This window comes from Neofelis nebulosa, chromosome 1 (assembly GCF_028018385.1).
Source record: "Neofelis nebulosa isolate mNeoNeb1 chromosome 1, mNeoNeb1.pri, whole genome shotgun sequence".
NCBI classification, from domain to species: Eukaryota; Metazoa; Chordata; class Mammalia; order Carnivora; family Felidae; genus Neofelis; species Neofelis nebulosa.
Genome location: NC_080782.1, coordinates 68,265,421 through 68,279,407, shown reverse-complemented (window position 1 = coordinate 68,279,407; position 13,987 = coordinate 68,265,421). Strand labels below are relative to the sequence as shown.

The following is a 13,987-nucleotide window of genomic DNA, read 5'->3' as shown; positions in this document are numbered from 1 at the left end:
AGCCTGGAGCCTGCTTCCGATTCTGTGTCTCCCTCTCTCTCTGCCCCTCCCCCGTTCATGCTCTGTCTCTCTCTGTCCCAAAAATAAATAAAAAACGTTGAAAAAAAAATAACAATACTATAGAAGACACTTGAAATAATTTTGTTTTTTGTAAGTACGTCTAAGTTACCAAAGATGGAAAACCATCCTGCTCTTTCAAATATCTTCAACCAGAACTTGGAAGTGAAGGATGTGAATTTACTTTTATGTTTGGTTACTTTTCCTACCCTTTTTAATTACAGATTTAGAAGAAAGGGGTCAATATGTATATACATATATTTACAGATTCAACATCACAGCACATTTCCAAACTCTACAAAATTTGCTCTAATTTATTCAGTGCTTTAAACAAACGCAAGATAAATAGTTCCAATGGTTGATCCTTCTTCTGTATTTATCAACAAAGGCATTCCTACAGTTCAAACCTGTGATTTAAAAGCTTAAAATTATTATGTAGAGTTGCCCTACCCAACTTTTTTTTTTTTTTTTGGTCTCCTTTCTGAGATACATTCCTATCTAATGAACATTGATCTGCTTTCTTTTAATTTCCTTGGGTTATTTTCCTTAATATTATAAAGTGGGATCTATTGTTTCAAATGGTTCATGTTGAAAAGTGATTTCAAGTTTATATAGAATTCTCACTCTTGTGGTTAGAACTCTGCACCTTTTTGGTATAGGGGGAAAAGTCTGCAGTTAGATGACAGTCAGATATGGACAAATTCCCACAGACATGGAGTACAGGAATGTCAGGTTCCACAGCCCTGGGATCTAGCCCTGACTACAGACCAAACTTCACTGACTTGGTAGAATGACCACTCTTTCTTTCCAGAGTCATCCAGGGTCAGATAGAGATTAACAGAAAAAACAGGAAATTGATTCTCCATTGCAAGTTTCTCTGTGCTTCTGAACACAGAACATGCAAACCCTCTTAAAATAAAGCACTTGGGGCACCTGGATGGCTTAGTCGGTTGGTTAAGCATTCGGCTTCGGCTCAGGTCATGATCTTGCAGTTTGTGGGTTCGAGCCCTGCGTCAGGCTCTGTGCTGACAGCTCAGAGCCTGGAGCCTGCTTCAGATTCTGTGTCTACCTCTCTCCCTGCCCCTCCCCCACTCACGCTCTGTCTCTCTCAAAAATAAATAAACATTTAAAAACAAACAAACCACTTAGGAAACTCATTAGGGAGAGTGCAATCCCTGGCTTTTTCCCTCTGAGGAAAATACATGCTGTTCTTCTCATACCTCATCTTTTCCTCATCATCAGATTCTAAAATTAGAACCTATTGTGCTGTTTAAAGTGACATATTTACCAATGTTGAAAAGAAAGTGAAGATATAAGATATTATAATGTTTAAAAACTATACAAATCACTTTTTCCTCTAGTAGCCAGTTTTTAAATCATAAAACCATGCGCTTTCTTTACCAATCCAAAGATGTCCTCCTACTTGTCCTTCTTTACCTCTTCCTGTCTCATTCGAACCATTATGAACACTCCCTTTCCTCACGCGTATATCCCAAATGTAAGTTCTAGTCATCCCACCTCAAATCAAATGATCTCTGAGAAGTTCCCAACTGTTCAGTTCTACTTGCCTAGTGTTATCTTCTGAGAGAAGCCCTTACTTCAATTGCAGGAAGAAATTTCCTGGCAGTTATCTTCTTTAATTTCCCACCATCTGTTTCTTTCTATGTTCTTCCAATCTTCCTTTCTTCACAGTGATCATCCATTTTAATCACTGAATTTCATAAGACAAAGTTGCCTATGTGACCACACCCCTCCCTCACCAACATCCTTTGGACTGTTCTAGAGGAACAATTATAACACTCAGACTATTAAACTAGGCATGCCAGAGGGGCATTAAGCTAAACTTTTTTGCGGGGAGGCATAACGTAGGGCATCTAAGTCTTACAGGGCAATAGCAGGCTCTGAGTACATTGCTTCTTTTCCCCATATTCTCTCATTTTGAGGATCCTTGGAGAGGGCTGACTCTGGACTATTCATGAAGACTGTCACACCAGGCTATAAGATTCCTCAATGTAAATGATAGCTACTGCCACTGCTACCCTCCCTAGAATCCTAAGGGTTGAAGTCCACTGTTGCTTTCTTCCATTTGTTGTCAGTCTTCTTCCCATTTTACAGATCTCCTTATGTTCCAGCTTCCCATTTGCCTGAACACATTGTTTCCTCACTACATCTAAATATTGTTTAAAATTTTAAAAGATACTCCAAGTTATTTTACCTATTCTCCCAAAATAACATCTGGTATTTCGAATCATAGCCATGATACAAGAATGAAAATATGAACTTTATTGTGGCTATAAATATGAATGAAAATACTCATAAGAGTGGCTCAAGAATAACCTATTCACAGAAAATTAATACCTTTATTATAATAAAGAAACTGTTCATAATAACTGATAAGTCATTCAAAAGTGATCTAAGAAAAAGGACTTCAGAAACTAATTAAGTTGTGACATCTGGACTACATAGATCAATCAGCAAGAATAGAAAAACGCTGAAAGAGTGAGATTTTCAGTCAGAAGATTAAGGCTCAAATCCTATCTCTGCTACTTACTAGCCATATGACCTTGAATAAATTTCTTAACTTTTGAAGTATATGCACCCAATACCTTTTTTAGTAAAGTAGTTGTGCTACCATTTTTTCATGCCTCCTTATATCCATTCCCTTTGACTTTCAGCTCCTCCCATTAAAAGTGGAGATTTTGGGGACACCTAGGTGGCTCAGTCAGTTAAACATCCGACTTCAGCTCAGGTCATGATCTCATGGTTTGTGGGTTTGAGCCCCACATCAGGCTCTGTGCTGACAGCTCAGAGCCTGGAGCCTGCTTCAGATTCTGTATCTCCCTCTTCTGTATCTCCCTTCTCCTGCTTGTACTCTCTCTCTCTCTCTCTCTCAAAAATAAATAAACATTAAAAAAAAATTTTTTTAAAGTGGAGACTATTACCTCATTCCCTGAATGAGGGTAACCTTGTACTTTGGTCCATAGGATGCAGGAGAAGTAGCAAGATGCCAGTACCTCACCTGAGCCTTGAGAGGACTTCCTGCCTTCACTCACTCTCCTGGAACCCTATGACATTCATGTTAACAAGCCCAGGCTAGCCTGCCGGAGACATAAATCCAGTCACTCCTATAGGGCCCAGCTGAGAAGACCACCAAACTCCAGACCTATGAATGAGGTCATTCCAAACCACTCAGTTCCCAGAAATCTGCCAACTTACTGAAGATGCATGAGTAAGCCTGTTTAAGATCAGCTGAGCCTGTTCTAAACCAGAAGAATCACCCAACCAAGCCACAGACATGGTTAACTAAAGTCTTATTTTTTCAGGCTAGTAAGTTTTGGGACAATTAGCTACCCAGCAATAGCTAACTGATACATATACTATATAGGCTGTTGTGAAGGTTAAATGAAAATAACACAAAACACATCATGTACTCCTTGCCATGCTTAGCACCTGGTAGATGTTTGATAAATTGCAGTTATTTTTATTATCATACCAAAATCATCTGTATTTTTAGGTTTATGAAGTAACATTCCAAAAGACGGTGTTTTCTAATATTTCTGTTTGAAATCTGTATCAGGCAGGGTACAAATGACAGAAATCCAAATCAACTTACATTAAACAAAAAAGGAGTGGTTTATTAGAGCTAACATCATACAGAACTAGAGCCAGACCTCAAACAACATCACCATTTCTTTCCTCTCTTCTTTGTCTCTCTCAGTGTAGGCCTCATTCTGACAATTGCAGAAGGCCTGCTCCACAGAATGATAAAATTAGCCAGCCTCAGCTACTCATCCAGCTCCAGGAACTCAAAAGCAAAAGCAGTTTTCCACTATAGGAAAGTCTCAGACAAGGGCTCTCACTGGCCTAGCTTGGGTCATGAGTCATATCTTAACCAATCACAATGGCCAGGGGGAAGAGGCTCTCTGACCCCATTAGGTCTTATGTAGATCCTTGTGTAAAGAGAAGCAGTAGAGACTGCACTAAAAGAGTAGGAAAAAAGAGGAAATGTGCTGAGTTGCAAAAATAATACTGCCAGAAGCCTGGAATGATAAGATGTGCTGCTGCCACCCTCTAATTCATGACATGTACAGTTGCCTCTTATTACCACTGGCCTACATCTGTGGACTTGGAAGTCTACAGCTGTGTAAGGAAGAAAATAACCTGCCCTCAGAAACAGAATTCAGTGCTCTGTTTACTTCTTTCTCTGTAAACACTCCTTATAAGTCTCTTAACCACCATGATGTGGAGCAGCCCCGGGAACATAAGGGAAATTAAACTAATGTACATGTATTTTTAAGGAAAGGCACTGTATTACACTTGACTTTCCATTCTCTTACTCTTATTCTCATTGCATTCTAACAAGGTTTTTGGTGTTCTGGATACTGAGATTTTAGAGCCTTAAGCTGCCATGGCTGAATTTACACCTAAGCTTTAAAGATGATGTCTCTTGTGAACTAAATCATAGGATTGTGGAGATAGAAGAAAACTTAGAGATCATTTAAATCCAAATTGGGTGAAAATAGCAAAGATATCTCAAGTTATAGGCTTTGGAGTCACGGGTGCCACGGTTTTTGCTTTTGCTGCGCTGTTCTAGTTCAATGTATGACATAGATGCTGCAGTATATATAAATATGCAATCCATGTATTGTGCTATACTTCAAGAATCCTCCATTCAGTATCATTACAAAGACTGAATGTCTTTAAAATTCAAAGCTAATAAGTACACGATCTAATTTATAACAAATTATTGCTATTGCTCAAGAGGTCAACCCAGAAATGAGGAATTCCAGCAAAGAACTGAGCAGATTAAGATAAATGTTGCCTTCTCATTTTGTCTATTTTATGATATTCTAATCAGTGGCTCATTTTCATTTGAACTGAAATACACACCTTACTGTATAATTTTAAAGAACTAAACTAGTTAAAGCAATGATTTAGTTGTGCCAACCCTTTCCAGGGCATGTCAGATACTCTGACGGGAATTTATAGATAGTTACATTACCTTACCTTACAGAGCAGTTTTATTATGAAGAGACTTAACATTCAAGACAAACTAAGTCTATTTTTTGTTGCACAATGAGTAAGAACATGCAGAGCTATCTCATGAATTCCAAGAGTTCTGGGGAGTTCTTTAATATTTAATTGTATTTAATTGACATTCCTTTTATCTCCTTCAATTTAGTTTGCCTGTGACTTTCCAGCTATAAAATGTAAAAACCACATGTAGACTGAATCAGCAGAATTAATATGGGTAAAACTCTTAAAATATATGTGCTCAAAATGCCATATCTTACTAAAGCTTATCTATATAAAGTTTAGCAGAGGAAAACTACTAGAGAAATGCAGAAGATAACCTTAACACTATATCTAGGCACAAAACACAATCAGTATGCTGAAAGAAAATGGAGATCAGCTAATGAAATTTTTTTTTCTGAAAGAAGTTCTGGGTATAAATATTTATAAATACTAAATTTTTTATACGTATAGAAGACATATATTGTGTATCTTGATTGTGAAGTGAAATTGAAAAAGAACTACATAGCTAAAACAAAGCAGGAGATCATCCACAAGTGAAGAAACTTGAGACCCAAAGAGGTGGGGTGACTTGAACCTATGAACACTGCTATTTGGTGAAAGCCCACAACTAGAATCCATGGCTCTGGCATTCCCACTATCTATTTATTAGGTTGGTCTGCACAGGATGCAAGCAGAAGGCAGCTTTATTCTTTTCTACACTGTCTCTTCAAACCTGCTTTCTGGACTCCTTTTCTAAACCCTTGAATGGAAGGTCTAATAGCTCTCTCTATCCCTTTAAGTTGCAAGAATAATCTTACGTATGTTAAAAGTCTCTTGTTTACTATCAAAATTCCAACATCTTGTTGAATTTAAATTGGCTCCCCTGAGCTATCTTCCTAAGATGCAGGCCTGTGGGGTTAGGTTACTCTACCTTTCTTGCCCTTAAAAATAACCCCACTTCTGGTCTAGGGGAAACACACACCTTTGCTACACCCCTTTCGTGGTGGAGAAGATTGTTTCTACCAAAGCTCTCTCTCTCTTTTGAGCTACTGCCAGGTATGGGTAACTTCAGCCACTGTCCTTGAGTCTCCCAAATTCCAAGGCATACATGTCAAGCTCTCCCAGAAGTTCCCCATGGGGAGATGGGTATCTTACGGCACACTAATGAGTCTCTCAAACAGTCCTCATCACCAACTCTTCAACTCCAACCCCAGAGGTAAGCAATGGGCTAAATACAGGCAGAACTGGTTACCCAATCATTTGACATGACCCATTTAGAATCGATTTAGAATTTGGAAGCACTTGGTACCTATTATGTTTATCTTGGCATTGGGGCTTTGACCATATCTTTGAGACAACAGGAATAAAGGTCACATTTTAAATCTGATACTGCCTCTGCTAACTAAAGACATGGAGAAGAAAAAAAAACCATATATTAGAATTAATGAGATAAATTAATATTGAGAAATGTTCAAAGGTACCTTTTCTCTTTTTAAAATGTTTATTTGTTTTGAGAGAGAGCGAGAGCAGGCATGTGGGCAAGGGAGAGGCAGAGAGAGAGGGAGAGAGAGAATCCAAGCAGGCTCTGTGCTTTTGGCACAGACCCCAATGGGGGCTCAATCTCATGAACCGTGAGATCATAACCTGAGCTGAAATCAAGAGTGGGACACTTAATTGACTGAGCCACCCAGGCATCCCTCAAATATGCCTTTTCTTAAGGACTTTTTTTTAGCTTAATAATGGGTTAAGAAAATAACCATAAACACAGAATTGGAAGGGACTTTTAAATTCATTCAACTATCTATCAGTTGCTAAGACATTTCCATGCTTGAATACTCTAATAATGGAGAAGTCACCATCTTTTGAAATAGTCTGTACCTCTCTGGGGTTGCTTGCAACCATCAGAGGGTCATTACATGAAATGCAAAACTGTCTAAGGTCTCCACCCCCTCGATTTTAATTTGAACACAGAACAAGTTTAATCCCTCTTTCACATGCAGACTTCCAAATATGTGAAGCCAGTGTTACTCCATCTTCTGATGTAGTATTTTCTAATACTCAGTTTCTTCAGCCATGCCCTTCATAACAGTGTTTGCAGCTCTTATCATCTTGCTTGTCTCCTTCCTGAACAGTCCCTAGCCTAGCAATGCTCCACTTGAGGTACAGCACCCAAAATCGAAGAGAGGGTGGTCCAGCCAGAAGAAGGAACATCTCCTCTCTCCTTTGCCATGCCACATTTTTTTAATAAAACCTAAATTAGTATTTACTGACAGTCATGGTACACAGCTTATTTATACTATATTCACTGCCAACTACACTCCCTTAAGTCTTTTCTAGATGTGCTACAGCTAAGATATGACTTACCCTGTATATATGCTGTTGATTTTAGGACTCAAGTAGTGGCCTTTACATAGATCCTCTTATTTTTTTTAAATATATATTCTCCTTAAAATCACTCTTCTAGCACTCACCAAGTTCAACTAGCCTAAGATTTTAGAACTCTATTTGACCACTTAATTTATTCTCTTTAACTTCATATCATCTCAAATTTTGTAAGAATGCTTTCAACATCTTCATCCAAATCACTAATAAAAAGTATTAAAGAATAAAGGCCAAGGACATCCCTAGAAACATCCCTCCACTTGACATCAATCTATTAAACAGCACCACCTTGGTAGTTAATCAATTATCAATATACATAATGACACTTATACCGCACTTCAGCCAAAGGTGTGTTGAGAGACAACACCTTTCTGTCAACACCACACTGTCAAGTGTGTTGCTCAAATCAGATTTCTAGGTTTTCCACCCTTCCCAGCTCTGGAGGTCTGGACACTTTGTTTAAAAAGGAAAGTTTGCTGTGATGGGTGTTAAACCTAGTCTGGCTTCTCGTGAATAAATGATGTCGTTTCACCAATCATTTATTTTATCTTACAGAATTGATACGACATTTGTTATTATAATTTACTGAAATCACTTCTTCTCCTTTTGAACGTTTGAAGGATAAGAATCCTCAAACTTCTGTCTTTTAGGCCTTTTTGGGCTCTCTATGGTTTCTCACAGATCCCCCCACATCCATGGATGCTCACTTTCAAGTTGCCTCAGTACAAAGGATTTAATTTACTCAGCTGAGAGACTTCATATCTCTAATGGAGCAGCTGGAAATTCTCTTTCAGTGGCTAAAACAAATATTAACACTAATATAACTAAAGCCACTCATTAGAAAGCCAGGCTTTGGGTTTTGAGCTGTTTGAGCTATTCCATGTACCTGAGGAGCGCCTGTCTTACAGAACATCCTCCAACGCTTCTATCTGCTCCCCAAAGAAAGACTCTAGCACCATGAAAGAGCAAAGTTACTGATATGGAAACAGATGTCTCTAAAAATACCCTTGGAAATATATGGACATGAAACACATGCCATATATATATTTAGTTACAAAAATAAAAAATCATATTTTTATCTAGCAACTATTTATTTCCAGATATGTGACTAAGCACTGCAATCAAGTCATACCTGACTTAAAAAAATACTTAGACAGATTGAGCTGTCTAACCCACAAAAGAAGCATCTATGAATAATTCAACCCCAATTGCCATGTATATTTTCTGGCAGGCTGGCTCCTGACTAAAGCACTGGCTTTACTCTCCTGACTGGCTTAGGACATACAGTTCTGTGGCATAGGTAATCTTACCACCTAAAGATGTGTCAGTCTCGTCTGGACTGGAAGCCATAAGATGTTCTTTTGGGTTACTCAAAGTAACATATTAAAACAGGTCTTTCCTGTACAACTTGACCAGATTAAAAACAAAAACAAAACAAAACAAAACAAAACAAAAAACAAAACCTAACCTCTAAAAAAATAGTATAAAACAAGGTTTAAAAACACCTAGGAAGATGGGGTGATTCTACTCAAATATGGATATTCAATTACTCATTTCATTCTAGTTAAAGTGTAACTATAAATTACAGTGAAGATTTTGTCCTTTGCTTGTACTGCCACCTGGTGGTATCCTGCTTATACTAAAACAGACTCATAAAGGAATTTTTTAAATTAGCATTCATTTACCATTCAGTTTGCAGTATCACCATCATTGACAAGTCAGTACTTTCAGTAAAATGGTGCAGAGAAAATTTTACAGAAATCTTTGTTAACCAGGTTAGAGACAAACGACATCTTACTCAAACACACCATTTATATACGAACACATTAAGCATTAATGATTAGTACATTCACAGTGAAAAATCTGTTAAGAAAAACATTTAAGCCCAATCGCTTTCCCAAAATAAGTACAAAATTAAAGAAACAAGGCTTCTATAAACACAAACAGGCCTAGTTTTTAGAAAAAAAAAGTCAACATAAATATCAGAAAAACAAATTGTAAATTGTAAATTTAGGGGTCAAATAGTATTATTACAAATCAGTAGGGTTACAAAAATATTTTTCACCGAATTCCTTAAGGTTTTGACACTTCTTGGTATGTTTTAGAATTCACGTTTCTCTTTTGTAAAATCTCTCTTTTTGCCTTTGATTCTACTAGGTTCTCAGCATTCACATGGATTAACATGAATGATTTAATTATTAAGGATTGTATTTGTTATGATTATATTTATTATATGAATTTGGCCAATATGATACATGGAATTTCTCTTTAATTATTAAAGACAAAGAAATTTTAAATTTTGCCAAATTAAGATTATCAATTATTTTCTTACTCCCTCCAATGGTTTTGTTTTTAAAATAAATTTTATTTATTCTTTTGAAAGGTAATACTTTCTCATGATCAAAAAGTAAGATAAATCGCTCTACTACCTCATCATTCATTGTAACCAGTTTCTTGCCACCTTCCAAGCCATTGATTTTCAAGTTTATTCAGTACTGTCTATAATCAAGCAAGTATTTTTACATAGCTCTTTTAACACTTTTTCCCATTTAAGTCTGTAAACTACATAGGCCTTATTTTGCTTTACATCAAGTAAAACTTTTTTTTTTTCAACATGACAAGTCACTCTTGCCAGCAACATGTGTGGGTTAAACCCACCTTTCTCTGCTGATTTGGGAAGTTTGCTTTAAGACAAATCAAGACTTGGGGCGCCTGGGTGGCACAGTCGGTTAAGCGTCCGACTTCAGCCAGGTCACGATCTCACGGTCAGTGAGTTCGAGCCCCGCGTCAGGCTCTGGGCTGATGGCTCAGAGCCTGGAGCCTGTTTCTGATTCTGTGTCTCCCTCTCTCTCTGTCCCTCCCCCGTTCATGCTCTGTCTCTCTCTGTCCCAAAAATAAATAAACGTTGAAAAAAAAAATTAAAAAAAAAAAAAAAAAAGACAAATCAAGACTTAACATATACTCAGAATTGTTATGAGTTATATCTTCCATTCCAGTGATAGATGAGTACTTGTGCCATTACCATACAGATTTAATTATCTTATAAAGTTTAAAATATGTCTTAATATTAATATTAGAATAGAATTAGAATATGTTGAATATTTGGGGTGCCTGGGTGGCTCAGTCGGTTATGCCCTGACTTGGGCTCAAGTCATAATCTTGGCAGTTCGTGGATTTAAGCCCCGTGTTAGGCTCTGTGCTGGCAACTCTGAGCCTGGAGCCTGCTTCGGATTCTGTGTCTCCCTCTCTCTCTGCCCCTCCCCTGCTCATGCTCTGTATCTACCTCTCTCTCTCTCAAAAACAAACATTAAAAAATTTCTAAAAAATAGAGTATGTTTAACATTTAATATTAAAGAAGGAGTTAGTCCTCTACCATTACTATTCTTTTTCTAAACTGATATGGCTATTCTCCTCAATTTCTTATTCCAAATGAACTTGAGAATAATTTTGTTAGGTTCCCAAAGAATTTGACCAAGTTACTTTAAGAGACTTGGTGAGAATTTCTCTAAATTATAAATTATTTTGGGAAGAATTATTACCTTTACACATAGGTTATTAGTAGAATAAACAGCCTTAGTGATAAGCCTTTCTGATGTTCTTAAGCTGGATGATTTTTCAAGGAGCAAATTGATGAAGAAACTCAAAAGGTGTTTTGTGCCTGCAAATATGGCAGGAGAGATATGCAGGAAAACCCCCTAATTCAGAATAATTAAAAGTGCTGGATCAAATATTTTTAAATATCATTCTAAATTAATGGTTGAGTTGGTTAAAAAATAGGGGAAGTCCTCAGAGGCCATAAATAAAAGACAACTTGAATACAAAGCAAGTTCTGGAGCTGGCATTTGCTTGGGACCTCTGTCCAGGTGGCTTAGAGTTTAGGCTTCCTAGAGCCATATGGGAGTCAGGAGATAAGACATGAGGCCTGAGTGAAGTGGGAAACAGAACTTTCCATGTATGGCCCGTGTGTAAGGTTGTGTCCCGTGAAAGGCAACATCCTTGGTAAGTGAATTACGTGAGGAGAGGGGGAATAACACTATAGAGACAACCAGTAGAGACAATAAGCCTAAGTATTATGAAGAAGGATAAAATGAGGGGAAAAGTTTCCCTTGAAAATTACTAACACCAGTCTCTGCTCATATAGAATAGGGTACATCCTATCTTATGTGCAGTGGATAGGATAGTCTGAGAGTGTTCATGGGTTCGCAGTGTCCCAAGTACCCAGCAATACCAAACATAACCCTTTCGAGAGGAACAGACCCAAATGGATACCACAACTTAAAAAAAAAAAAAAAAAAAAAAAAAAAAAAAAAAAACCTAGGAGAAAATAGACAAGGGACAGTGAGTTGAAACAGAGTTAGACTATACAAATTTTTTACCTATAGGATATCAGATGAGTATGTTTAATATATTTCAAGAAATAAAAGAGGGTACATAACAAAGGAACAAAAGATACCACAAATAACCTACATCTTTGAGAAAGAACCAAAGAAAAATCCTAGAAAAATTTCTAATAATTGATATTAGCAACTCAACGTTTGGATCTGGTTCAAGATGGCAATAGAAGAGGCTTTTTTTTTTTTTAAATTTATATCCAAGTTAGTTAACATATAGTGTAATAATGATTTCAGGAATAGAATTTAGTGATTCATTACTTACATATAACATCCAGTGCTCATCCCAACAGGTGTCCTCCTTAATGCCCCTTGCCCATTGGGCCCGTCCCCCAACCCAAAACCCCTCCAGCAACCTTGTTTGTTCTCTGTATCAAAGAGTCTCTTATGGTTTGTCTCCCTCCCTGTTTTTATTACTTTTGCTTCCCTTCCTTTATGTTTATCTGTTTCATATCTTAAATTCCACATGAGTGAAGTCATATGATATTTGTCTTTCTCTGACTAATTTATTTCACTTAGCACAATACACTCTAGTTCCATCCATGTTGTTGCAAATGGCAATATTTTATTCTTTTTAATCACTGAGTAATATTCTCATATAAGAGGCTCTTGACCTCACCTCCTCCTATGGACACACCAAATCTACAGATACATACAGACCAAGTATCTCTGGAAAAAAGCCAGAAACTGAGTGGCTCCCACACATTGGGTAAATGAGAAAAGACTCACATAAAACCCGGCAGAAGAGGCTAATAAACAATCTCACCATAAACCCCACCTCTGGCACAGCAACACACAACCCGGAGGGAACTTCCAACTTCAAGCCTTGCACTTCCACCTAAGAAATGGGTGACTAAAACGCCAGATTTTGAAAGTTAATGGGGCTTGCATCCATGAGACCAACAAGGCTATAGAAAACTAAGAGACAGTTCTTAAAGTGCTTACAAGGACTTACCACAGCAAACTCCTTAGGGTCCAGCTTAAACATGGCCAGGCTTTCTGTGAAAGAGGTCTATCTACACATCTTAATACCTATAGCCTGCACAGTGGGCCTCTAATTTAGTGCACAACAAAGGGCTGACTACAATACCCTCCAGAGACCAGGGAGCTGGTGGGTACCACCTTTGTACTCTCTTGCTGCCTCATGCCAGATTGCCAATATTTCCAGGAAAGGAGCTTGTGTATACATCTGGGGACCCAGTTTTTGTGGCTGCCATCCAAAAGATGCCCTTTCATCACCTGGCTCTAGTGGCCAGTGTGGCTTACATTTTCAGGTCCCTCCCACAAAACTGTAACAAACAGAGAAATAGTTCTTGGCCACTTATCCCCTCAGGACACAGTGCTGAGGCCACAGACAGAAATGCCCATCTCCCAGTCTTCCCCTGAAAGAGGCATATTTGATATTTTAAAAGCTGCTGCCTGGAAGTTAAGCTTCCAATGAGCCTGAATCTAGGTGTTGACTGAGATCCTCCCCTTTGGGACACTGACAGGTCTTGACACACTTTCAATACTGGAAGCCACCAAGAACAAAAAAGACTGCTTAGGCAATCACAAAGACTTAAGAGACAACCAATAGCTAGGGCAAGGTTGAATGATATGGTTCTTCCACATGAGAACAAGTCCATCAAGACTAGGAAATATGGCTATTTTATCTAAGGCATAGAAATCATCACTGAGAGGAAAAATGAAGAAATAGAGGAATATGTTCCAAATGAAAGAACAAAACATCAGAATAAGACTTAATGAAACAAAAATAAGTGATCAACCTAACAAAGAGTTCAAATAATGGTCATAAAGATACTCACTGAGGCCAGGAGAACAATGCATGAATAAAGTAAGAATTTTAACAAAGGGATAGAAAATATAACAAAGTACCATACAGAAACCACAGAGCTAAGGAATACAAAATCTAAGCTGAAAAATTCAATAGAGGGGTTCAATAGCAGACTGGTTGCAGTGGAAAAAGGATCAGTTACTCAAAGATAGAATAGTGGAATTCATCCAATCAGAAGAGCAAAAGAAAAAAGAAAAAAAGATAGCTTAAGGGACTGTTGGGACACTATCAAGCAGGCCAATATTTGCATGATAGGGGATCCAGAAGGAGGAGAAAGAGGTGGAAAACTTACTTGAAGAAACAATGA

The 13,987-nt window shown here is 37.7% G+C and overlaps 1 long non-coding RNA gene across 1 annotated transcript in view; it reads right to left on the bottom strand.

Annotated features, from left to right (window-relative positions):
• LOC131509400 (uncharacterized) overlaps positions 1–13,987 on the bottom strand; it is a 61,499-nt gene that overhangs the window by 36,726 nt on the left and 10,786 nt on the right. The window lies entirely within an intron of this gene.